This window comes from Lepus europaeus, chromosome 2 (genome assembly GCF_033115175.1).
Source record: "Lepus europaeus isolate LE1 chromosome 2, mLepTim1.pri, whole genome shotgun sequence".
In the NCBI taxonomy this organism is placed as follows: Eukaryota; Metazoa; Chordata; class Mammalia; order Lagomorpha; family Leporidae; genus Lepus; species Lepus europaeus.
The window spans coordinates 94,704,717-94,731,539 of record NC_084828.1 but is presented as its reverse complement, the minus strand read 5'-3'; the positions used below and the strand labels follow the sequence as shown (position 1 = coordinate 94,731,539).

General features: G+C 44.3%; 1 protein-coding gene across 1 annotated transcript in view; it reads left to right on the top strand.

Moving 5' to 3' along the window:
- C2H3orf70 (chromosome 2 C3orf70 homolog) overlaps positions 1-26,823 on the top strand; it is a 91,309-nt gene that overhangs the window by 59,588 nt on the left and 4,898 nt on the right. The window lies entirely within an intron of this gene.

The window sequence follows — 26,823 nt, the reverse complement described above, 5'->3', positions numbered from 1 at the left end:
GGGTGGTTTTATGCTTAGCTTAGCCCCAGCACATCCAGAACAACTGTACCTGGACATGCTTCATCCTTGCTGTGAGGCTGGTGTCCCTGGAGTGTTTGTTAGCCACAGCCTTTCCCAGCAGGCTTGCGACTTTCTCTGAACCTGTCATACTTGCGCTGGTGATGCCTTTTTTCTTATATTTTTCTAGTGATATTTTTAAAAAATCACATCAAACACATGGAAATATATTTGGCCTTGAAATCCTACATTGTCAAGTCACCAGCTCTCATCGCTGTATTAGTAGGCTAAGTGTTGTGATGATAGATTTCTGCATTGTGGACAGAGATGTGCAAAGCTCCATAGTGCCCGTCACATGCTGATATTTTAGGTTTGTTCTGTTCATTGTTCCAGGTTTGTCCAGAACTTCACATGTAAATCAGGATTTCTTTTCTCAAATGATTGATTCTGCCTTTTATGTTCCGTATCCTTTGCAGGCATGGATGCTTCCTCCCTGTCTCCATTGTTCTCTTCAAAGGCGATTTTATACAAGATTCTAGGGAAAAGAGCTGTTTTGTTCTTGGACCCCATGCTACTCTGCTCTCATTCATAAAGCTACTCAGTGTTAATACTTGCATTGCACCTGCTCAAGTTTTTCATTCTGGAATTAAGATTTACATGTGTTCACTCATTATGAAGGCAGGATTCACAATTTCTTCCCCTACTTATTCATTTAGAGAAAAGCACCTCTAGTTCAATAGTTTTACATGTCACTCCTTTAGAGAGAATAATCAAGTATATTCAATAAGTTATTTTTGTTTTTCATAGTTTATTTTTTAAGATTTATTTATTTATTTGAAAGGCTGAGTTACAGAGGGAGAGAGAAATCTTCCGTCTGCTGGTTTGCTCCCCAGATGGCCGCAACAGCCAAGGCTGGGCCAGGCAGAAGCCAGGAGTTGGGAGCTTCTTCTAGGTCTCCCACATGGGTGGCAGGGGCCCAACCACTTGGGCCTGTTTCTCTACTTTTACAGGGCTTAAGCAGGGAGCTGGATCAAAAATGCAACAGCTGGGACACAAACTGGTGCCCATATAGGATGCTGGTGTTGCAGGCAGTGGCTTAACCCATTGTACCACAATGCTAGCCCCCTTCTTAGTTGTTTTTTACATTAATTATTGATACAGAAATATACAAGACAAACAATAGATTTTAGAATGTATCCTTCTAAAAATCTCACTCCATTAATATTAAACTTAATTATTTAACATCAGTTTTTCAATTTTTCCAGTTTTAAACATCTAGAAGCAGGAATGAAGAAACTTTTATCTGCCAAGGGCCACTTGGATATTTAAAACATCACTCGGGGCCATACAAAATTATCCACTAAAAATTAGCCTGCTGTAGATTTTTTGAATTTTGAATCCCTGTGATTGCCTTGGTAGGACCAGACCAAAAGATTTCATGGGCTGAACATCCCCCACCCCTTAAAAGAATTATTAGTATTTTAATATATAATATTTATTATATATTAGCAAGGGTCCAAGTATATAAACTACTTCCTTTTTTTAAACAATATTCCATGTATTTATTTATTTATTTATTTGAAAGAAATATCTCTCATGCACTGGTTCACTCCCTAAATACCTGCCACAGCTGAGGCTGAGCCAGGCTGAAGCCAGAGCAAAGAATTCAATCTAGACGTCCCACTTGGGCAGCAGGGGGCCTACCACTTAAGTATCATCTGCTGCTTCCCAGAGTGTGTGTTACCAAGAATGTGGAAATAGGAGTGGAACTAGGACTTGAACCCAAGTACTCCAATATAGGATCTTAGCCACTGCACCAAATGCAATGCCCACCTTTTTATTTATTTATTTATTTATTTTGAGAGGCAGAGAGACATACACACAGAGATACAAAGAACTCCCATCTCCCGGTTCACTCCATAAATGCATGCCCAGACTAAAACCAAGAACCTGAAATTCAATCCAGGTCCCCATGTCAGTGGCAGGGACTGAAGTCCAAGAAACTGAAATTGAGACTGGAGTCAGGGCTTGAACCCAGGTATTCCAATGTGGGATGTGGGCATCTTAACTGGTCTTAACCAGTATGACAAATGCCCGCCCGCCTGCCTGCCTTCCTTCCTTCCTTCCTTCCTTCCTTCCATTTATTTGAGAGGCAGAGTGGCACAGAGAAGAAGAGATGGAGAGAGAAAGATCTTCCAACTGCTGGTTCATTCCCCAAATGGCCACAACAGTTGGGGATGGGCCAGGCTGAAGTCAGGAGCCTGGAACTATCTGGATTTCTCATGTGGGTGGCAGGGGCCCAAGCACTTGGGCTATCTGCTGCTTTCTCAGGTGCGCTAGCAAGGAGCTGGACTGAATATAGAGCAGCTAGGACTCATACCTCTGACATGAGATCCCAGCATCATGATGCTGGTCCCCTTCTAAATTTCTTAATGCTTATATTGTCCCCATCGACAATCAGAAAGGTGCTACCTACAAGAAGTCTCACACTGTGACCTTGGTCATTGAATCACTTTGAGTCCAGTCAGAAAATAAAAACTACAGTAGACTAAATGAAGAGGAAGTTCAAAGAATTATTAAACACGAAGCAATAAGTGATGATGAGGAAATTCTGTATGGTTTCAGAGGGTCTCAAAAAGGACAAACTTGGAAGCTGGTCCCCTCCACAGGCTGGATTCAGACTTTGTTGGAGAGAGGGTGGTGTAGCCCAGAGGACTGCAGAGAGGTTTGCCGGGTTGCCCAGGCTGGGCTGCCATCAAGCAGGAGGCAGCCCTCTGCAGTACAGGTGTGGCGCAGGCAATCAGCAGCCGGTGGTGTGGCTGTGGGGAGGGAGCAGAGGCCCGTGGCTTTCGGGTTTCTGTGTGGAGAGGGCCACAGGGAGGTATCATAAACCAGGCCAAGGCTGCAGGGCTGCCAGTGCAACGCATGCTCTGAGTGAATGGCGGGGATAGCGCTCCTGCAGACCCCCTCCTCCTACAGGGTCTCTCCAGTACCCTACTGATAAAACATCACATCATACACCCTGTAAAGAAACGCTGAAAGGAATGTTGTCCCTTATAGCCGTGCGTGTGTGGAAAAGAAAGAGCTAGGAGGCAGTAGACTTTTTTTTAAAGATTTATTTTATTTATCAGATCTTCCTCTACTGGTTCACTCCCCACATGGCCGCAATGGCTAGGGCTGAGCCAGGCTGAAGCCAGGAGCCAGGAGCTTCTTCTGAGCCTACCATGTGGGTGCAGCGGCCCAAGTACTTGGGCATCTTCTACTACTTTCTCAGGCTGTTAGCGGAGAACTGGATAGGAAGAGGAGGATCTGGGTCTCCAACCAGCAGCCACATGGGATGCCAGTGCCACAAATGGAGGCTTAGCCCACTATGCCACAGCGCTGGTCCCCAACAAAGTTTCATTTTTTAAAAATTCAGTAAACATTTAGCACATCCCTGTTGAGCCCCTGTGTTGCACACAGATACTTCAGATGCTTCAAGATCTTTTTCTTAGATCAAGTTGACAGGTTAGCATCATTTTCTCATGAATTTCTGAATGTTTCATTCCCAGATCAATAAATAAATGTGACAGATGTCTTACACTGTCTCCCTTGGCGTTAGTTGGTCAACAATATCTGTCCATTGAATTAATGGCTGCTAATAACTTGTTTGGTGTCTGTAGAACTATACAGCTGGGTACCAGAGTCATTTTGTTCCAGCCTATCTAATTTTGCTGTCTCCCCATAGGATTTCTTTGTTTTCAAAATGGATTATTTTCAAGCTAAAGTTTTTAGAAATATGTTGTCCAGTCTGGTGACTCAGGCCAGGCACTGCTGATTTTTGCTGGGAAAAGTAGGAATCTCAGATAGTCTCAGAAAGTGCCTTTAAGGTCAAGGTTTCCTCTGTGTGTGTGTGTGTGTGTGTGTATTGTCTATATATACATATGTATCTTTTTTAAAAGATTTATTTATTTGCGGGCCGGCGCCGTGGCTCACTAGGCTAATCCTCCGCCTTGCGGCGCCGGCACACTGGGTTCTAGTCCCGGTCGGGGCACCGGATTCTGTCCCGGTTGCCCCTCTTCCAGGCCAGCTCTCTGCTGTGCCCAGGGAGTGCAGTGGAGGATGGCCCAAGTGCTTGGGTCCTTTACCCCATGGGAGACCAGGATAAGCCCCTGGCTCCTGCCATTGGATCAGCGCAGTGCATCGGCCGCAGCGCGCCAACCGCGGCGGCCATTGGAGGGTGAACCAACGGCAAAAAGGAAGACCTTTCTCTCTATCTCTCTCTCTCTCCCACTGTCCACTCTGCCTGTCAAAAAAAAAAAAGATTTATTTATTTGAAAGAGTTACACAAAGCAAGGAGAGGCAGAGAGAGAGAGAGAGAGAGAGAGAGAGGTCTTCCATCTGCTGGTTCACTCCCCAGATGGCTGCAATGGCCAGAGCTGTGCTGATCCAAAGCCAGAAGCCAGGAGCTTCTTCCAGGACTCCCACATGGGTGCAAGGGCCCAAGGACTTGGGCCATCTTCTGCTGCTTTCCCAGGCCATAGCAGAGAGCTGGATCAGAAGAAGAGCAGCCGGGACCTGAACTGGTACCATTATGGGATGCCAGCACTGCAGGCAGCAGCTTTACAGCACTGGCCCCTATATATATCTTGAAGATAATAATAAAAATGAAAAGCATTAACAACCATCTTTAGACTAAAAAAAGGCATGGTACTCCTGCAGTTTTTCTTTCTTGTAATGATGGTAGTTTCTACACTCAGCTGCGTTTCCATTTATGTGTCTTTCCTTCCGTTACACTTCTCTCTGTGTTGTTTCCTGCACTGCAAACTGCAGACACCACAAACTGGTTTGAGGCTCCATGCTTCCATCAGCAGCTGCCTCTTTTTTTTTAAACCTGTGGTTTTCACCCTTCATCCTACTCCAGAGACCCAACCTTGGGAGAAGGCTTCTGCAGCTCTCTTTTCTAACCAATGAGTGTATTTAGCCAGCTCTACAGAATAGCTCCTAGTGAGTAAGTAGCACTTTACAGCTTTCGTGGAAAGAGGTAGACATATTTGCTATGAGAACCCTTATTTGGCCTTACAAAGCCCAAGGGAGTTCTCATTCTCTGCTTTTTCCCTGCCAGTATTGCCCATTTTTGCCAGATGTACCTATCAAGGTGTTTCTGATTCTGTGGCCAAAAAGGGGGCCTCTCTCAATGGGCATTGCCAGGTTTAGGGATCCCTTGTGCCACTTCACTCAGCTGAGTGGTTCTTACTGTTCATAACCTCCTGGCAGAGTTCGCATTGCTCTCAGGTTATCTGGGTGGTGAGGTTTGTCTCCGTCTCAGCAGGGCCCCTGGCTCCAGGCAGGCTGGTCACCTCACTGTCCCTCACTGATTGCACATCTGCATTTTCACACAAGGTGGACCACTGTACTTTGGTTCAAGTCCCAGCTCCTCTGTAGCTCATGTTCCATGTTTTCAGTGGAGTCCTCTCTAGTCCTTCCAGCCCTCACAGCTTTCTCTGAACTCTATACAGTGTATAGTCTATCTTATTCTTCCTTCCTTGTGTTTGTGGCTGTTTGTGTGTTCCAAACTCAGTTGCAAGCAGGATGAATTTTACACTTCTCTTCCCTTCGTCATTCTCTGGCAGTTACTTGATAAAACACACAACCAGAAGGCTTGGCTTCAGGTAGTGCTAAACAGGTGGGACTGAAAGTGGACAGCCTTCGCTAATCTCTCTTTCCATATTGGCAGCTGTGAATTCATAAGTGTGGTGAGCAGCTTCTCTATTTTTGTTTTAAGGCACTTACAGCAATGCTATTTTTAAGGCAGGTGTCATTGTACCAGCTGCCTATACTTTAGTGTTAAAATGTGGCCTTGAGGCCGGCGCCGCGGCTCACTAGGCTAATCCTCTGCCTGTGGCGCCGGCACCCCAGGTTCTAGTCCTGGTCAGGGCGCCGGATTCTGTCCCAGTTGCTCCTCTTCCAGTCCAGCTCTCCGCTGTGGCCCAGGAGTGCAGTGGAGGATGGCCCAAGTGCTTGGGCCCTGCACCCACATGGGAGACCAGGAGTAAGAACCTGGCTTCTGCCTTCGGATCAGCGCTTTGCGCTGGCCGCAGCACACCACCGGAGTGGCCATTGGGGGGTGAACCAACGGAAAAGGAAGGCCTTTCTCTCTCTGTCTCTCTCTCTCTCACTGTCCATTCTGCCTGTCCAAAAAAAAAAAAAAAAAAAAAAAAAAAAAAGTGGCCTTGAGCAGTGTGGGTTACAGAAGTCTGTTGGTAAAGGGTTCCTGCTCTGTACAGGTTGCCTAGTGGTACTCTCTTCTATTTACTGTGTTCCATCTCTTGCCTATTTGACAAAAATCCAGATCTGAGCATGATACTGAGAAGGGTAGTAACTTGATTGTTGAAAAATCTGTTTTGTGCTATAGATCAGCTTTGTCTATGCCCATCCGGTGAGAGAAGCAGATAGAAACGGTCATGAGTAGGAACGCAAATCTGGAGGCTGGCACTGTGGCGCAGCAGGTTAAAGCCCTGGCCTGAAGTGCTAGCATCCCATATGGGCGCTGGTTCTAGTCCCAGCTGCTCCATTTCCGATCCAGCTCTCTACTCTGGCATGGGAAAGCAGTAGAAGATGGCCCACGTGCTTGGGCCCCTGCACCCACATGAGAGACCCAGAAGAAGCTCCTGGCTCCTGGCTTCAAATCCGCACAGCTCCAGTCATTGCAGCCATCTGGGGAGTGAACCAGCAGATGGAAGACACCCCCTCCCCCGCCTCTCTTCTAACTCTTTCAAATAAATAAAATAAATCTTAAAAAAAAAAAAAGCAGATCTGATCAGATCAATTTGCTTCTTAGAGCGATGCCATGCTTTCTGCTGTGTGAGGTCCCTAGTTATCAGCGTGACCCTGGAAGTCCCACATGGTGTGGCCTCCACCTCTCACCTCACCCCGTGTTCCTCTCACTCACCATGCTTCAGCCCTTCTGGCTCTCTCCTGCCTGCTGAGTACTGGAATGAGGTGCTAGATACTGTCTTTCTCAGGGATATCTTCTCTGACTCTCAGTCTGTACCAAGCATCCCAAATGTGTAATTTTAATTTTTTCTTTTTAATTGAAACATAATTAATATTTATTAGGGTACAGTGTGATAACTAGCACATGTTTAGAATGTGTGATGGATAATTAGCACTTCCGTCTTATTGTTTCTTCATGTTCAGAGCCTTCCAACTTCTCTTTTCCAGTTCTCTATAATATAGGTTGTTGAAAACTACAATCAAAAACTTAATCCTGTCTAACTGCATTTTGTTACCCACTATCTAACCTTCCCTTCCTAGCCTCTAATAATCACTGTTCAAGTTTCTTCTTTGAGGTAGGCATCTTTAGCTTCCACATATGATTGAAACAGGAAGTATATCCTTCTGTGTCTGACCTATTTCCTTAATATCATGTCCTTCAGTTCCATTTTGCTGCAGGTGACAGGATTTCAGTCTTCTTTATGGCTGCGAAATACTCCCTGGTGTATATGTATGCTGCATCGTCTTCATTCACTTGCCAGTGGATGCCTTGGTCGATTTATTCATAGGACTGTTGTGAATGCTACTTCAGTAAACGTCGGAATCATTGATGTGCTGCTTTTATTCCCTTTGGACATTTATACAAAAGTGGGATAGGTGGCTCATATTTTAGATCTATTTTTAGTTTTTTGAACTAGAGGATGGAATATCTATCTATCTCCTTATTTCTTTCTATAACTCTGCTTTTCAAATAAATAAATCTCTTAAAAAAAGAAATATTCTGTAAATACCTTATATTTACATATCTTATATATAATCTTATATATCCTTTCAGTCTACAGTATAGTTTAACTCCAGTGTTTCTTTGTTACTCTTTTGTCTGGATGATCTTTTAGTTGATGAAAGTGGGATGTTGAAACCTCCAAATATAATGGTAGTGGAGTTTCTCTCTTCCTTTAGATCTAACATTTGCTTTGGCGGCAAACATTTATTCTAGCAGGTAAGATGCCCACCTCCCATATGGGAACACCTGGTTTTGGTTACTGGCTCCAGCTCCTGACTCCAATTTCCTGCTAACGCACACCCTGTGAATCAGCAGTGAAGGCTCAACTAATTGAATTCTTCCAGCCCCCACAAGGGAGCTGGATTGTTTTCTCAGCTCCCAGCATTGACCCCAGATCAGCCCTGGTTGTTGCAGGCATTTGGGGAATAAACCAGAGGATGGGAGCTCTTTCTGTCAGTCTGTCTCATTGCCTCTCTAATAAATAAAATTCTAAAAATTTTTTTCTTTGTATAATTGTGTACTCTAATGTTTGGTGCATATATATTTATAAGTGTTATATTCTCTTGTTGAACAGGTCCCTTAACCATTATATAGTGAGCTTTTTGTCTTGTTTTACTTACAATTTTTGAATTTTTGACTTAAAGTCTGTTTTATCTGATGCAAATATAGCACTCCTGCTCATTTTGGTTTCCATTCTTATGGAATATCTATCTCCATCCTCTTTACTTTCAATCTGTGTACGTCTTTACTGATGAAGGGAGTTTCTTGTAGACAGTGCATTTTTTGGTTGTTTTTAAAAATCCTTTTAATAAATATACAGTACGTTAAAATTATCTATAGTTGCTGTACTAGGAAATAGATCCCCAGAACTTTACTCCTACATAACTATAACTTAGTACTTATTAGTCTTTCCCTGTCTTTCTCTTTCCCTCCATGTCCTCTAGTAACCACCATTATGCTTTGTAACTTCTGTGAGATCTCCTTATTTTAACCTCTACATACAAGTGAGATCATGAGGTACTTGACTCTGTGTGTTCGGCTTACTTCATTTAACATTATGTCCTCCAGTTCCATCCGTGTTTTTAGATGACAGTGTTCTATTATACACATTTACCACATTTACCTTATCCATCAGTGGATGGGCACTTAGGTTGTTCATTTCTTGGCTATTGTGAACAGTGCTACAATAAACACGGCAGTTCATATGTCTCTGACGGAGTGCCTTTACTTCCCTTGGATGTATACCCAGTAGTGGCATATATCCCCTGGATCTATTTTTAGTTTTTTTTTTTAAGATTTATTTTATTTATTTGAAAGAGTTACAGAGAGGTAGAGACAGAGAGAGAGAGAGAGAGGTCTTCCATCCGCTGGTTCACTCCCCATTGGCCGCAATGACTGGAGCTGCGCCGATCTGAAGCCAGGAGCCAGGAGCTTCTTCCAGGTCTCCCACACGGATGCAGGGGCCCAAGGACTTAGGCCTGCTTTCCCAGGCCATAGCAGAGAGCTGATTGGAAGAGAAGTAGCCGGGACTAGAACCGGCGCCCATATGGGATGCTGGCACTTCAGGCCAGGGTGTTAACCCGCTGTGCCACAGCACTGGCCCCTATTTTTAGGTTTTTGAGGAACCTGCATACTGTTTTCCAAAATGGCTGTACTAATTTACATTCCCACCAAGAGTATGCAAGGATTCCCTTTTTTTTTTTTTTTTGGTCTTTTTGGTAATTAACTTTTTGTGATTAGCTCAGTGTGTGTGTGTGTGTGTTTTTAAAAGATTTACTTATTTATTTGAAAGGCAAAGTTACAGAAAAGCAGATGTAGAGACAGAGAGAGGTCTTCCACCCGCTGGCTCACTCCCCAAATGGCCGCAGAGGCCAGAGCTGCACCACCTATATGAAGCCAGGAGCCAGGAGCCTCCCCCAGGTTTCCCATGTGGATGCAGGGGCCCAAGGACTTGAGCCATCCTCTACTGCTCTCCCAGGCCATAGCAGAGGGCTGGGTGCGAAGTGGAGTTGAATGTAGGCGGGACTCAAACCAGCACCCATATGGGATGCCGGCACTTCAGGTGGTGACTTTATCCGCTATGCCACAGTGCCAGCCCCAACTCAATGTGGTTTTGATTTGATTTCCTTGATAATTAGCGACATTGAGCATTTTTTTCATGTACCTGTTGGCCATTTGTATCTTATTTGCATATTTTTAAAAGATTTATTTATTTATTTGACAGGCAGAGTGGACAGTGAGAGAGAGAGAGAGAGAGAGAAAGGTCTTCCTTTTCCATTGTTTCACCCCCAGTGGCTGCTGCGGCTGGCGCACTGCGCTGATCCAAAGCCAGAAGACAGGTGCTTCTCCTGGTCTCCCGTGCGGGTACAGGACCCAAGGACCTGGGCCATCCTCCACTGCCTTCCCGGGCCACAGCAGAGAGCTGGCCTGGAAGAGGGGCAACCTGGACAGAATCCGGTGCCGCGACTGGGACTAGAACTCGGTGTGCCGGCACCGCAGGTAGAGGATTAGCCTATTGAGCCGCAGCGCCGGCCAGATTTATTTATTTATTTGAAAGGCAGAGTTACAGAGAGGCAGAGAGAGAGAGGTCTGCCATCTATTGGTTTACTCTCCAGATGGTCTCAATGGATAGAGCTGAGCTGATCTGAAGCCAGGAGCCTGGAGCTTCTTCTGGGTCTCTCATGTGGGTGCAGAGGCCCAAGGATTCAGGTCATCTTCTACTGGTCTCCCAGGCCGAAGCAGAAAGCTGGATCAGAAGTTGCACAGCTGGGACTCGAACCGGCGCCCATACGGAATTCTGGCACCGCAGGTGGCAGCTTCACCTGTTAAGCCACAGCCCTAGCTCCCTTTGCATATTTTTAAATTGGATTATTTGGGTTGTGTGTTTGTTTGTTTGTTTGTTTTGTTTCCCTCCCTCCTTCCCTTCCTTTTTTTTGCTGTTGAGTAGTTTGAGTTCCTTATATATTCTGGTCGTTAACAGCTTCTCAGAGTTTTTTTCCCCCTCTAGTTCTATAACTTACTTGTTTACTCTGGTGATGGTTTCCTTTGCTGGGCAGAGTTCTTTATTTTGATAGGATCCCATTTGTCAATTTTTCTTTTGTTTCCTGCGCTTTTGGGATCTAATCCAAAAAATCCTTGCCAATTCCAGTGTGTTGAAGCATTTCCCTATGTTTTGTTCTAGTAGTACAAAATTTCAGTTCTTAAATTCATATCTTTAATCCATTTTTTGTTGATGTTTATACATAATGAAAGACAGGGATTTAGTTTCATTCTTCTGTACTTGGATACCCGGTTTTCCCAGAACCACTTATTCCGGTGCCATCTTCTTAGCATCTTTGTCAAAGAGCAGTTGGCCAAAGATACATAGGTTTACTTCTTTGGGTCTCTATTCTGTTCCATTTGTTTACATATCTTTTTATGCCAATACCATGCTATCTTAATTACTGTTGCTTCGTAATTCTATTTTAGAGTCACATAATGTAATGCCTCTTATTTTGTTGTTTTTCCTCAAGGTTGCTTTGGCTGTTTGTGGTCTTTTGCTGTTCCATGCAAATTTTAGTAGTGTTTTTATAGATTTGTTAAGAATGTCATTGACATTTTGATAGGGATTGCCTTGAATTTCCAAATTGCTTTGCATGTTATAGATGTTTTAATGACATTGATTCTTCCAGTCAATGAATATGAAATATCTTTCCATTTCTTTATGTCATCTTTTATTTCTTTCATCAATGATATGTGGTTTTCATTATAGAGATTTTTCACCTTTTTGGATGAATTTATTCTTAGATTTTTAACTTTTGTAGCTGTTGGAAATGAAATTGTTTCCCTGATTTCTTTTTCAGAGAGTTCACTATTGGTGTATAATACACAACACTACTTATTTTTACACAATGGCTTTGTATCCTGTAACTGTGCTAAATCCATTTATTAGATAGGTTTTTGATGTGCTCTTTAGTGACTTCTATATATAAGATCATGTAATCTGTACACAGTGACAGTTTAACTTTCTGTATTCCAATCTGGATGCCCTTCATTTTACTCTCTTGTCTAATTGCTCTAGCCAGGACATCCAGTACCAAAAGAACTACAGACCAGTATCTCTGATCAACATCGATGCAAAAATCCTAAACAAAATACTAGCTAATCAAATCCAACAGCAATCAGAAAAATCATTCACCAGGACCAAGTGAGATTTATCCCTGGTATGCCAGGATGGTTCAACATATGCAAATCAATAAATGTGATAGGTCACATTAACAATTTGAAGTAAAAAAAACATATGAGTATCTCGGCCGGCGCCGGCGCCGTGGCTCAACAGGCTAATCCTCCGCCTTGCGGCGCCGGCACACCGGGTTCTAGTCCTGGTCGGGGCACCGATCCTGTCCCGGTTGCCCCTCTTCCAGGCCAGCTCTCTGCTGTGGCCAGGGAGTGCAGTGGAGGATGGCCCAAGTGTTTGGGCTCTGCACCCCATGGGAGACCAGGAGAAGCACCTGGCTCCTGCCTTTGGATCAGCGCGGTGCGCCGGCCGCAGCGCACCTACCGCGGTGGCCATTGGAGGGTGAACCAACGGCAAAAAGGAAGACCTTTCTCTCTGCCTCTCTCTCACTGTCCACTCTGCCTGTCAAAAAAAAAAAAAAAACATATGAGTATCTCAATAGATGCAGAGAAAACATCTGATAACAATACAACATCCTTTCATGATATATGGAAGGATCATTCCTCTTACAAGCAGTATAGAGTTGGGTCGTCTTGTTGTTTTCTTTGTTTAATCCATTCAGTCACTTTATATCATTTACTTAGGCAATTTAATCTACTTTCATTTAAGGTAATTATTGATAGGTAAAGTCTTAGTACTGCCATGTTGATACTTCTCTAGTTTTATTATCATTTCTTTCCTTCTCCTTCTCTTAGAGTCTTCCTTTGTGGATAGCTAATGGTAGGTTTTGATTGCTTATTATTTTTGGTAAGTCTTTATTATAGTTTTGCTCTGTGGTTACCATGCGACTTACAAAAAATATCTTTTAATTATAAAAATCTGTTTTGAAATGCTAGCAACTTACATTGATTATAAGACAGAAAAGAAGAATAATGAAGAACTCCTCCCACATTTTGAATTTTTGATATTCCATTTTACCTCTTTTTGTAGTTCTTATGTCTTAACACTTTAATGAAGTTATTATTTTTTAATTACATTGCTTTTAGTCTTCATGTCAAAGATTTGAATGTTTTATGCACTATGTTTACAATAATCAAGCATTCTGAATTTATCTGTAGTTACTTGTGCCAATAAATTTTTCTGCTTTCTGACATTTTCTTCTTGTTAACCTTTTTTTTTCAGCTTCAGGAATTTCATATTTTTTTAAAAAAATTATTTATTTGAAAGGCAGAGCAGCGGAGAGATGGAGAGAGACAGGGGACAGAGATCTTCCATGTGCTGATTCACTTCTCAAATGTCTGCAACAGCTAGGGCTGGAGCAGGCTGAAACCAGGAGCTGGGAACTCCATCTGGGTCTCCCACATGGGTGGCAGGGGCCCAAGTACTCAGGCCATCTCCTGCTGCTTTTCCAGGAGCATCAGCAGGGAGTGGGATCAGAAGCAGAGCAGCTGGGACTGAACTGATGTCCCAATATGGGATGCTGGCAGACTCACAAGTGGCAGTTTAATTGACTGTCCTAATGCTGGCCCCTCCTTTTAGCATTTAAGACAAGTCTGGTGGCGATTAAAATTTTTAAGCTGTCGTTTGTCTAGGAATATCTTTGTCTCTCCTTCATATCTGAAGGATAGCTCTGCTGGGTACAGTATTCTTGGCTGGCAGTTTTTTTTGCTGGCATACTGTGAAAGTCTTATCCTACTGTCTTCTGACTTAAAGTTTCTACTGAGAAGTCTGTGGTCAGGTGAATTGAAACACCTTTATGTGTTATTTTTCTCTCGCATTTTTGAGAATGTCTTTTTTACCTTTGATCTTGGAGAGCTTGGTTATAATATGTAGGATAGCCTTCGTTGGTTTGAATCTGACTGGTGACCTGTGACCTTCCTGTACCTGGATAGGTGAATCTTTCTCTAGGTTTGGGAAATTTTGTTATCTTCTCTTTGAATATGCTTTGTTTCTTTGGCATTCTCAAGTCCCTTGAGCCCCAGTAACCTGGATATTCACTTATTTCACATCGTCCCAGAGTACCTGAAAAATTCTTGATTCCTTCTTTTTTCTTCTTCTCTGTGTATTTTCAAATAGTGTGTCTTCAGATTTACTGATTCTTCTGTTTGATCTATTCTGCTGTTGATACCTCTCATTTTAAACTTCACTTAGTGTACTTTCAGGTGAAAATTTATGTTTAGTCCATCTCTCTGTTAAGTCTCAAATAGAATATTAAATTGTTTGTGTTATAGTTAAGTTTCCTTAGTTCCTTTAAATAGCTACTTTGAAATTTTCATGTGAGCATTTGAAAAGTTTAAAACCTAGATGGTTGGTATCTGGCACCATGTTTTGTTCATTAGGTTAAGGTCATGGTTCCCTGGAAGGCGTTGTGCAGTGTCTTCTAGATATCAGAGATGACTAGAATGACTTAGAGTAGTCTTAGTGGCTTTCGTTCCAGAAATTCTAGGCTATTTTTCTCTGAGCCTGTGGACACTTCTGCTATCTGAGCACTAGATGGCGCCCTCCATTGATGTTTGCTGTAGGGGCACTGTTGGTGTATTTTCACTGTTTTATTCCTCAAGTATACTCCAAGTTCAGATTTGCCCCAGATCCACAGTTGATATGTTGTTCAAATGAACAGGAAATTTCCAAAAAGAGCTAGTCTGCCTACAAGTCTCTTTGTGGTGCTAGCTTAGATTCCCAGTTTTGTGGTTACCATGACCACGATGCCATTATCACACCTGGAGTCTGCTGCCGCTGCTGATACCTGCACAGTCTGAGCACAGGACGAAAATCTAACTTGCCATGTGGTCTGTTTGCTGCTATGATGGGATTCACAGCCCAAGGCCACCCCCACCAGTCACTAATGATGTTGGCTGGGATATAAGACTGATTAGCAGGGGTCATGGAATTGCAGTTGGCACCAGAGCAGTTCCAGAGGTTCTGTTAATAAGCACTAGCCTAGAGGCAGGCACTTTTAGGATTTTACAGCCTGGCACCGAGTCCCAGAATAGTCCTTCGGGTTCCTTGCTATCTGCCCAAGTTTGGAAGAAGGATGATAGATGTGGCTGCTTAGCTTCCCAGGTGGGCACTAGGTGGGTCACAGCCTTATGGTGCCCAGGCCTTGTATAATCTCAGGGATGTGTGCCAGGCCGCTGTGAGGCTGGCAGTGATACACACTGAAACAAGTTCATTCCTCCAAGGTGCAGGTCTCTGACTGCTGCCAGGGGAAGTCTGGAGGTTCCAACCACAGGCACTGGCCTAGGGACAGGGCAGTTAGGATCTTCCCAGTGCTGGGCTTCACCAGCTGGCTGCTGAATCCCTCTCAGATGCAGTCCTGTGGTTTTTTTGCTGTTTCACTAAGGTTGGTAGAGGAGGGAAAAAGGCAGAGTATGGACTTTGGCTATGTCATCCCATTCTCTCCTGGTTTGTAAGGCTCCTGCTGAGAATTTTGCTGTCAGTGTAATGGTGGTTGCAAGCAGCGAGATGGAGTCAGAAGCCAGAGCTGGGCATTGGACCCAGGTACTCTGGTAAGGGATGCATCCTAGTTGGCATCTTTGTTTTTAAAGATTTATTTATTTTGAAAGAATTATAGAGAGGGGGTAGAGAGAGAGAGATCTTCCATCTACTGGTTCATTCCTCAGATGGCTGCAATAGCCAGTGCTGGGCCAGGCTGAAGCCAAGAGCTTCATCCAGGTCCCCCATGTGGGTGGCAGGGTTCCAAATACTTGAGCCATCTTCTGCTGCTCTCTCAGGTAATTAACAGGGAAGTGAATTGGAAATGGAACAGCTGGAACTCGAACGGGTGCCTATCCGGAATGCTGGCATTGCAGGCGGTGGAATTACCTACTCTGCCACAATGCCAACCCCCTTAGCCAGCATCTTAGCCAGGAGTGGGCATTTGGTCTAGTGGTTATCACTTTTGCTAGTTTGTGAGTATGTCTCTTTTTGTGAGATGATATAAGTGATCATATGTCATTCTTGAGTGTAATAAGCTCAGTGAGGGCCGGTGGTGTGGCTCAATAGGCTAATCTTCCGCCTGCAGCACTGGCACCCTGGGTTCTAGTCCCGGTTGGGGCACCAGATTCTGTCCCGGTTGTTCCTCTTCCGGTCCAGCTCTCTGCTGTGGCCCGGGAAGGCAGTGGAGGATGGCCCAGTTCCTTGGGCCCTGCACCCCATGGGAGACCAGGAGAAGCACCTGGCTCCTGGCTTCGGATCAGCGTGGTGCACTGGCCACAGCATGCCAGCCGCAGCGGCCATTGAGAGGTGAACCAATGGAAAAGGAAGACCTTTCTCTGTCTCTCTCTCTCACTGTCCACTCTGCCTGTCAAAAAAAAAAAAAAAAAAAAAAAAAAGCTCAGTGAGGGCAGGGAGGCAATTTGCCTGCTTGGCATTTAACCCTCTGTCCTGGGCTGAGTGCCTGGTGTGTCACTAAGGCTCAGTGACTGTTAGATTGAAATGAGTGAAGGCCAATGTGGAAGTGACGGTAGGGTTTGTGATTCAGGTCAGGTAGAAGAGAACTATGGTTAGAAGTTTACAGGAGGAGCCGAGTCAGGAAGTTAGCCGGCCACATTCAGGGCCTATCAGAGACTCAAGAAGAGGAGGCCACAGGGTCAGCAGGGTCGGCTGGATGATGGCCCTGGTGAGGTTGTGGAGTGCTGAAAAGAGCTCCAGGCAGCTCTGCCTTCTGTGCACAGCAGACCATGTACAGTGTGACAGATACTCGGATATGCTTTGAAATTACTTTTTAAAACAATTTTTTTTTTAATTTACTTGAGAGGTAGAGTTCAGATAGGGAAGGAGAGACAGAGAGAAAGGTCTTCCATCAACTGGTTCACTTCCCAAATGGCCAAAGCAGCCAGAGCTGGGCCAAGCCAAAGCCAGGAGCCAGGAGCTTCTTCTAGGTCTCCCACGTGGGTGCAGGGTCCCCAGCACTTGGGCCATCTTCCCTTGCTTTCCTATGTCATAGCAGAGAGCTGGATTGGAGGAGGAGCAGACGGGAAATGAACTAGCGCCCATATCATCTATCTCAGTTTGAAAGTTCCTAGAAGCATGGTTACAAATCATACTTTTATTTCCCCATAGAATCTGATTTAGTAGGATAAACACAGTAGATATTGCAAAACATTTGTTAAATGAGTAAATAAACCATGCTTCTGGTGGTCTATCTCAGTAGGGATTTGCCTTACATTAATATGTCCCACCACATGAAAGAAATTACACCACTTTAAAATGAGAAAATGAAGATATTATGTAAATTTCCAATTGGGGATTTCAACAAATTGGAAAATATGTGAACTTTAATGTTGTTCTAGATCAGAGTATAAAAATACAGAATGTTGACTACCAGTGGGGCATGGTGGAGGGTCAGGCCACAAATGTTATTGGTTATAATACATACTGTATTCTTTGTTTTTAGTGTGTGATCTGCTACTCAGTGAACATTGAAAAAATTGAAAATAATGTATTGCCTTTGGGAATAAAGTAAACACAGTTGTGAGTCACTGTGTAGAGTCAGAGAGCTCAGCTACTCATGTAAATTACCCCAGACCACTTTTTTTTTTTTTTTTTTTTTTCGGATTCTTTCTAACTATATTTTGGTTAGGCTAATATTTAAAGCAAAATGCTTCATGTGTGATAACACATTTCACAGCCATAAAACTATCTTGGCAAAAGAAAAAGAGCCCATTTTTTCCCCCAAAAGATCCTTTTTTAGGAGTCAAAATGTGCCTAGCTATTAAGGTGCCTGCACCCCAGTTTCTCAGTACCTGGTTTGACTCCTGACTCCACTTCCTGCTAACACAGACCCTAGGGGGAAGCAGTGATGACTCAGTGATTGGGTTCTCGCCAGCTGTATGGGAGACCTGAACGTTGTTTCCAGCTCCCAGCTTTGGTCCAGCCCAGCCACGGCTCTGTGGGTATCTGGGGATGGAACCAGTAGCTAGGAGCTTCCTCTGACTCCCCCCCACCTCTTTCTGTCACTCAAATAAAAAAAAATGTTAAATGTACAACTTACCATCAAAAAGTATTTAACATAAACAATAGCTTGAACAGATATATAAAATTTAGTTTACTTTTTAAAAAAGATTTATTTATTTATTTGAAAGTCAGAGTTACACAGAAAGAGGAGAGACAGAGAGAGAGAGGTCTTCCATCCAATGGTTCACTCCCCAGTTGGCCACAATTGCCAGAGCTGCGCCAATCTGAAGCCAGGAGCCAGGCACTTCTTCCAGGTCTGCCACATGGGGGCAGGGGCCCAAGGACTTGGGCCGTCTTCTACTGCTTTCCCAGGCCATAGCAGAAAGCTGGATTGGAAGTGGAGCAGCTGGGTCTCGAACCGGTGCCCATATGGGTTGCTGGCGCTTCAGGCCAGGGCTTTAACCCACTGTGCCACAGCACCGGCCCCTAGTTTACTTTCTGTGTTTAGGTTTTCTGTTGTATTTTTTTTCTTCCTTTAGTGCTCTACAACCAACAGAAAGAAACACCTTCAAGGACATCTATCTGCTATATAATTACATTTGGGCCACAAATCCGGTTGTTATCTGGAGTTAATGGCAGTAAACTAATAGCTCATTATCTAAACGTTATCAGTCCCGAGGAGAGCACACAGTGTTTCTCATGGCTGGGCCCTTATTACGTGAGCTTCAGAAGGTAGTGATTTCTGTTTCTTTTTCTTTTCTTTAATCAAAGACCCAGGATGGCAACGGCAACCTTTTTTAGTGTCTCGCTGAGGCATTGTGAAGCGTGTGCACTACATATTATTCCATAACACCAAAGAGGAGGAAATCAAGAATTTTATGAATCAGAACTTAAAAGAACAGTGGAAGTTCCTTATTTTGTACTTTTGATTGGCTTAAAAATAGCTGAAATTGTTGAGCCAGGCTCCCCTAGAAGAAATAAAGTGTATGAAATTTTCATTTTCTGGCTGTAGTTGGTTTTGGGGATCTTCATTGTACTGCCTAATCAGTTTTATTATTGAAAAAGTTATTTCAGCGTGCAAGTCCTGATGCTTACATAGAAGTCTGACTAATAAATACAGGAGAAACAGCATAAACAGAAAATCACGGGTTAGCACTGCCATAGTAGTGACTGCTGCAGATAAGATCCACCTCTGCTTGCTAAAATTAGCGCTGAAAGTATGGTGAGAAACATAGTATCTGCGTAGTCTTCACATTTTTCTTACACAGAGAAAACAGTAACTGCGATGGAAAACCTAGACAGCCACCATATTGAGCGAGTGCTCAACATTAACAGACAGCACCGGTACTGGGACTGTCACCAGCGTGGACCTCCTGATACGATGCATTGAAAAGGCAAGACATTGCTGCTGTGGGGTCGTTTTCCCCTTGTTTTAGATGATTTCTTTTGCAAGAATTGTAGATTCACGTGTATTTTAAGAAAAGCACAGAATTCCTATGTACCCTTTGCTCATTTTCCCCCAGTGACAACTAAGTTGAAAAACAGTAGTACAGTGTCACAGCAGAGGTGCTGACATGGGTGCCGGGAGACAGAGCATTTCCCTCCCCACCCCACCTGGCCTTCACGTCGCTCTGGTACCAGCCACACACCTGGTACAGCCGGGCTGTCCTCTTGTTACTGAGTTGTAAGAATTTTTACAATGTTCTGGAGCATATACATCTTTCCCTACATTCTCTTAGTATGGTGAAGTATGCTGGTTACTTTTAAACAATATATAAATCATAGTAGAATGCATTTACCGTCTCAGCCATTTTTAAAGTATACAGTTGAGAGCATTCATATTTGCATCCATCTCCACAGGCTTCCATTTTGCAAAACTGAAATAAGTCCCCTTTCCTCCTTACACCCCAAATCCTGGTGACCGTTATTCTACTTTGTTTCTGTGGATTTGACTACTTTAGGTGGCTCAAATAAGTAGACTCACACGGTATTTGTCTTGCTGTGATTTGCTTATTTCACTTGGCATAGTGTCCTGAAGACTAATCCAGGTTGTAGCATGTATCAAAGTCTCTCTCCTTTTTTTTTTTAAGATTTATGTATTTTATTTGAAAGTCAGAGTTACACAGAGAGAGGAGAGGCAGAGAGAGAGAGAGAGGGGTCTTCCATGCGCTGGTTCACTCCCCAATTGACCGCAACAGCCAGAGCTGTGCCAATCCAAAGCCAGGAGCTTCTTCTGGGTCTCCCATGCAAGTGCAGGGGCTCAAGGACTTGGGCCATCTTCTCTGCTTTCCCATGCCATAGCAGAGAGCTGGATTGGAAGTGGAGCAGTTGGACAAGAACTGGCGCCCATATAGGATGCGGCATTGCAGGCAGCGGCCTTACCTGCTATGCCACAGCACTGGCCCCAGTTTCTCTCCTTTTAAAAACCAATTAATGTGCATTGTGTGCAAAGACCCGTTCTGCTTATCGGTTCATCCTTCTACAGATGCTTGGGCTGCTTGGGTTGCTGTGAACATGAGGAGCATACAAGTATCTCTAAGATCTTCATTGGCTATACATCCAGAAGTGGGATTGCTGTATCGTGTGGGATCCACATCCTTTTTTTACTCTCCTTAGCTCTTCTCCAAGCCCTGATTTCCTTTTAAGGTTTAAGATTTTAAATTTCTCACCCATTTATTTTGTAAATAACATGGTAAACCCTTAAGACAACTGTTCAGAGAATAAAGAATTACTGAATTTCCTAGCTAAATAGCCAGAAGTCCCTTTGTTCCAAGTCTTGCTATTGAAGAAGTGTTAGTTCATTTTATTCTCTTAGTGAGCACAGCAGTAGTAGACCTACTGGATCTTCTGGATAGTTTAGGATCTTGCAAAGCTTCACAGCCATCACTGTCGTCATGATTGAAAGCAGAGCTTGCCACAGAGGGTTGGAGCAAAGTAGCAGCCACTCTGGACTGCTTACAAAACTAAATCCTTGTGGGAGTGGTTTTACTGTTTATTTGTTTATAGTAAGCAATACAGTATTACAGTGTTTGAAAGGCAGGCACTAAATTCTGTTTCTCAAGTGGCCACCTTCACTATTGTTTTCTTCTTGGCCACTTCCTTTCATTAGCCCCATTATCACCAGATAGTGGGTGGCCACCCTTGCTGTGAGTAAGCAGGTTTAATCGGTACACCTTGTAGAAGGAAATGGAATCTCAGCTACAGTCTACAGCTTCCTCTCCCACATGTGCTTGTCAGTTTGGGCCACCATAATGAAATGCCACAGGCTGGGTGGCTTATGTGATGGACATGTTTCTCACAGTCTGGGAGCTGTGAAGTCCAGGTTGGAGGTGCTGGTAGTTTGGGTGTGTGCTGAGGGCACTCATCCTCATTTGCAGCGCTGTGTCCTTGACATGGAGGGGAGAGAGGCCCTGGTCCCCTCCTCTTACAAAGACATTAAACCCATGACCTATCAAGAAAGCCACCTCTAAGTACCATCACCTGGGCTCAGGGCTAAAACACAGGAATTCTGAGGACACAGAATCTTGGAGGAGAGGAGGCCAGAAAAAGAAAGAGGTAGAAGAGCCAAGAGGCGAGAAAGCAAAGAAACAGGACAAAGCACAAAAGAAGGGAAGGAGAAAGGGGACTAGAGGGCTCGGTGACAGGAGGAGAGGGGTGCTGGGGAAGTCCCGACAGCAGGATCACCTCTTCCCTCTATATTTGGACTAAGTAAAGCCCTAGACCCTCTCGGTCTGAGGATGGTTTTGGCTGCCAAGATCATCCTCTAGCTGTGACAAGTGGGTAACTAAACCAGAGTTAGCTACTTAGGCCAGAACAAACTTAGTCCTTGTGCTGCAAGCATTTCTTGAATGCCTACTATGTGCAGCCTCCATGTCCAGGAGCACTGGCTGAGGCAGATGTTTGGCCTGGTGGATGCACTGGGAACACCTGCATCCCATATCAGGGACCTGGGTAGGAGTTTCAGCTCCTGTCGCAGTTCCAGCTTCTTGCTAATTCACATCCTGAGAAGCATCAGCTCAAGTGCGTGGGGCTTTGCCAGCCACACAGACTAGGGTTGAGTTCCAGGCTCCTGGCTTCCGTAGGCCTCGCCTGGTTGTTGTAGGCATTTTGAGAATGACTCAGTGGTTGGAAGACCTGTCTGTCTACCTCTCTGCCTTTCAAATAATCTTTGAAACTGTTGCTATGGTGGTTCTTTAAAAGCCCATGGAAAATGCATACAAGAATTATGAAAGGAACTACACACACCTTTCAATTTTTTTGTACCAAAACAAAACTCACATTAACTTGTTATAATATGTCTGAACAGGATCTGGTTTGAGGCAGTATTAAGGATAGGACATGAGTTTGAAAGGAGCCCCTATAAAATCAACATGAATTCCACTAAAATTGAAGAGAAAACATCAAATTTATGGTAAGCTTGAAGCCACTGAGGGTTTACAAGAGGTGTATGGGGACAGCGCCCCCAAGAAAGCAGCAGTTCACAGATGCAGAACTTGTTTAGAAAAGGGTTGAGATGGTGTTGAAGGTATGGCCCATGGGGCAAAGCATCCACACATTTATAAGGAGAAACGAACCTTGTTTACCCTCGAGGAGGACTGGTGGGTGGCAGCAGAAACAGAAGCCAGCACCACCAACCCCTCATCTGACCGAGAGCTGGAGCGGCGCAAGCTCTCTGCTTGACGGGGCCAGAACCATTGTGCCCAGTCCAGCTGCAGATCAGAGCAGAGATTTTGGTGGAAACTTTAAATGCTGGGGATCCAGAGCCAGCCTGAAACACCTCTTTGAAGAGCTGTAGCAGGAATTGCAATGTGGCTTCACCAAGACAATCCCGAAGACATAGCACAAGTAAAGCAGTGGCTCCCAGGAGGGGGAAATGGAGCAGGCTGGTCAGGAGCAAAGGTCGCGGGAGCGGTGTTTGGGCAGCTGAAGGCATTGCTACATCTGCTTATTCTGAGAGTGCTCTGAGCAAATCGGCCAACGCTTTAGCAGAGAAACGCCCAGGTAGGCTCAGCAGGGGTGCTGCTCACCGCCCTCAGACGAGGGCGCTTCTGAGAGCTGTCACGGGCTTGGCTCCTCTCACTGCCCTTCCTGTTTTTTATAAGCATGATTGATTTGAAAGGGAGAGACAGAGAGAATTCTCCATCCGCTGGTTCACTCCCCAAAAGACTGCCATGGCTAGGGCTGGGCCAGGCTGAACCAGGAGCCTGGAATCCCAACTGGTCTCTCACATGGGTGCAGGGGCCCAAGCACTCAGGCCATCTTCCACGGCTTTCCCAGGCTCATTAGCATGGAGCTGGATTGGAAGTGGAGCAGTTGGGACTCAAACTGGCACTCATATGGGATGCCAGCATCATAGGCAGCTATGCCACAGTGCTGGCCCCACTTCCCTTAATCTTAAATTTTAAAAGGCAACCACTTTTCTTCAGCTAATAATGTAAAAAGGCTGCATTACCAAGGGTAAATTCCCAGGACCCTCAGTTCTTCAGCAATGGGCAGAATCCCTGGTTATCATCACTTATAGATGTGTCTTGAACTTAATGGAGCTTATTTTGAGAAATAAGAGCTTAAAATAATAATCTTCAAGTCCCCATGTATTCTGTGATTAATAAACATTAAAAACTTAAGGTAATTTTTTCCTTATAACTATGACTCCTATCCTAGAAGGATTTTCAATCTGACCAAGAAATAAACTAAACAGAACAAGCGCCTATAACTTTGATTTACCTCAAAAAAGGTGCTCTTGAGAACATCCTCCACCAGTGGATCTGACCCGGGTGACCTTTTCCCTGACTGTCACAGGAGGGGAGGAGCTGCCACAGGTATGTGGTATGTGCAGGGCTGGCTGCTGCTAGCCACCCAGCTGTGCGTCGGACGGTCCTGCACAGCAGACCTGCCCACCTCCAGTGCCAGTGCTGCTAAGGTTAGAAAGCCTCATCTCAAGTTCCACCCATTCTGCTCTCAGGTTTTTTTTTTTTTTTTTTGACAGGCAGAGTGGAGAGTGAGAGTGAGAGAGAGAGAGAGAGAGATCTTCCTTTACCGTTGGTTCACCCTCCAATGGCCATTGCGACCGGCGCGCTGTGGCCGGCGCATCATGCTGATGCAAAGCCAGGAGCCAGGTGCTTCCCCTGGTCTCCCATGTGGGTGCAGGGCCCAAGGACTTGGCCATCCTCCACTGTACTCCCGGGCCATAGCAGAGAGCTGGCCTGGAAGAGGGGCAACCGGGACAGCATCCGGCACCCCGACTGAGACTAGAACCTGGTGTGCCGGTGCCGCAGGCAGAGGATTAGCCTAGTGAGCCGTGGCACCGGCCTCTGCTGTCATTTTTTAAGACGACTTGAAAGGCAGAGTTACAGAGACAGAGGGAGACACACAGAGAAAGAAGGATCTTCCATCATTGGTTTGTTCCCCAAATGGTTGCAATGACTTGGGTTCCTACATGGGTGCAGGGGCCCAAGTATCTTCTGCTGCTTTCCCAGGCATGTTAGCAGGGAGCTAGACTGGAAATGGAGCAGCTGGGACTTGAATCCATACAAGGTGCTGATGTCGCAGGCTGTGGCTTAACCTGCTACACCACAATGCTGGCCCCCTTTGCAGTCTTTTTTGCAGCAAAAAAGATAGAACTGGAGGACATCATGTTATGTGAAGTCAGACACAAAAATACAGACACTTCTGGTAAAAGCTTAAAAAAAGTTGATCTGAACATGGACTTACTAGGGATTGGAAGAGAATTAGAGGAGTGGGACGGAGGGAGGTTGGGTAGCAGGTGTCAGAACACAGAAGAAACAGAGTATGTTCTGCTGCCCATAGCACAGTGTGGTGACTGTGGTTTACAATAATCTATTGTATGGCTTATGAATGACTAGGAGAGAGGAGCTGCAAGGCTCAACCTAAAGTATTAAGAAGGAGATGGAAGTGTTACTTATCTCGATTTGTTCAGTGTACACTATATACCTGTATTGTCACACTGGACCCCAGATGTAAGTGCAGTTATGATAAGGTAAAGTGTTTCACAAGTTTAATGCTGATTACCCTGGTTTGACCATTATGTATTATGCACATGTATTAAAGTACCACTGTACTTCACAAAAATATACAATTTTTTTAAAAAGCCCTGTCATTTTTTTTACGGCAGAGTAACAGCCCATGTGTGTATATACACACATTTTCTTTATCCAGTCATCAGTTGAGGGACATCTGGGTTGATTCCATATCCTTGTTATTGTGAATTGAGCTGAAGTAAACATGTAGGTATCTCTTTCCTATGCTGACTTCATTTCCTTTGGATATATTCCCAGAAGTGGGATAGCTGGGTCATATGGTAGATCCATTTTTAGTTTTTTGAGGAATTGCCGGACTGTACTCCATAATGGCTATACTAATTTGCATTTCTCAAATAGTGCATTAGGGTTCCTTCCCTTTTCTCCACATCCTGACCAGTTTTATTTTTTACATTTTTTTTGACTTTTTGATTAACAGCCATTCTAACTAGAGTGAGATGATACCTCACTGCAGTTTTTATATGCACTTCCCTGATGGCTAGTGACTCTGGGCATTTTTTTATGTTCATTTAGCCATGAAAAAGAGAAATCCTGACATCTGCAACAGAATGGAAGTGGGGATCATTATGCTAAGTGAAATAAGCCAAGCATAAATATGTTTCTCTTCTATATGGAAGTGTGTGTGTTTGCATACATTCATACATACACACACAGTATAAAAATGTGTGGATGCCATTTTATTGGTCTGTATGTATAAATGTTGTCTTCACTGAATTGTATCCCTAACCTTCTCATTTTCTGATCTGTCATGAATCTCACATTGTATGATTTACATTGTATGTACCACTCCTGCTTTCAAGAAAAATAATATATACATATGAAGCAAGTATGGGAGTATGTTAAAAATTTTTAAATGTGTGTGCATATTTAGCTCTTACACTTTTCTCTATTTGAAATAATTTAAAATAAGAATAAAGTGTAAAAGAAAAAAGCCCTGTCATACACATAGGCCACATTAGGAAGAAAAATCCAAGATCATAATGCCACAGTGGCATTGCCATCTATGTCATTTTTCAGGAATTTTCCCCCTTAGGTTTTCACTTGGGAAGTGAGGGGGGGAGCACACTGGTTCACCACCCAAATGTCTATGACGCCTGGGCCAGCCAGGTCTCCCACGAGGGTGGGAGGGACCCAATAATCAGAGCCATCACTGCCCCGCCAGGGTCTGCATTAGGCAGAAAGCTCGAGTCGGGAGCCACGGCCTGGATTCAAACTCTGGTGATCTGAGGTGGGACACAGCATTCTAGCCAGCATCTTAACCATTGGTAAATGCCTCTAGCTTTTGATTTTGAAATCATTTTAGACTTACAGACTGGGTCATTTTCATCTCTGTTTCTTTAGCACTTAGCACTTGGAAGGCTCTGCTAAATGTCGAACAAAAGAAAACCAGGAAAGGGACACGTTAGGACCAGATTCATGTAGGCTTCCCTTGCTGTAACTATGTGAGGTACAGATGAGCAGAGGGGAGGGTTTGGAGAGCAGCTTCTCGGTCCTCCAGAAACATCTAGCAGGTCATCCCCTGATCTCTCCCCATGCCTTTACTTCTGCTTGGTACCAGGAAGAATGACTTCACTTAAGCCACTGATGAGCTCTGAGTCTGGAGAGATCATTTCACACCCTAACCCATGCAGCAGGCCATTGCCTGTTCAATAACGAGTGTATGTTCTGATTGAAACACAGGAAGTGAGCATCGTTCATAATTCTAGCAAGTTGGTATATCTTTCTAGTTAAGTGTAACATTCCCTTACTAAAGATAAAAATGGAATCACACACTTTACAACATGTGTGTCATAGACATTCTTTGTCTCCGCGTGATGGGCACATCACCTGACGTTGTCTGGAAAGCCAGGAGGACAGTGTCCTCCCAGCCTACCTCAGAGCATTGGAATGACTTACAAAGTCAGTGTAGGCGACTGTGCCGAGTTCCAGATGAAACTAATGTGCTGTGCTCTGGT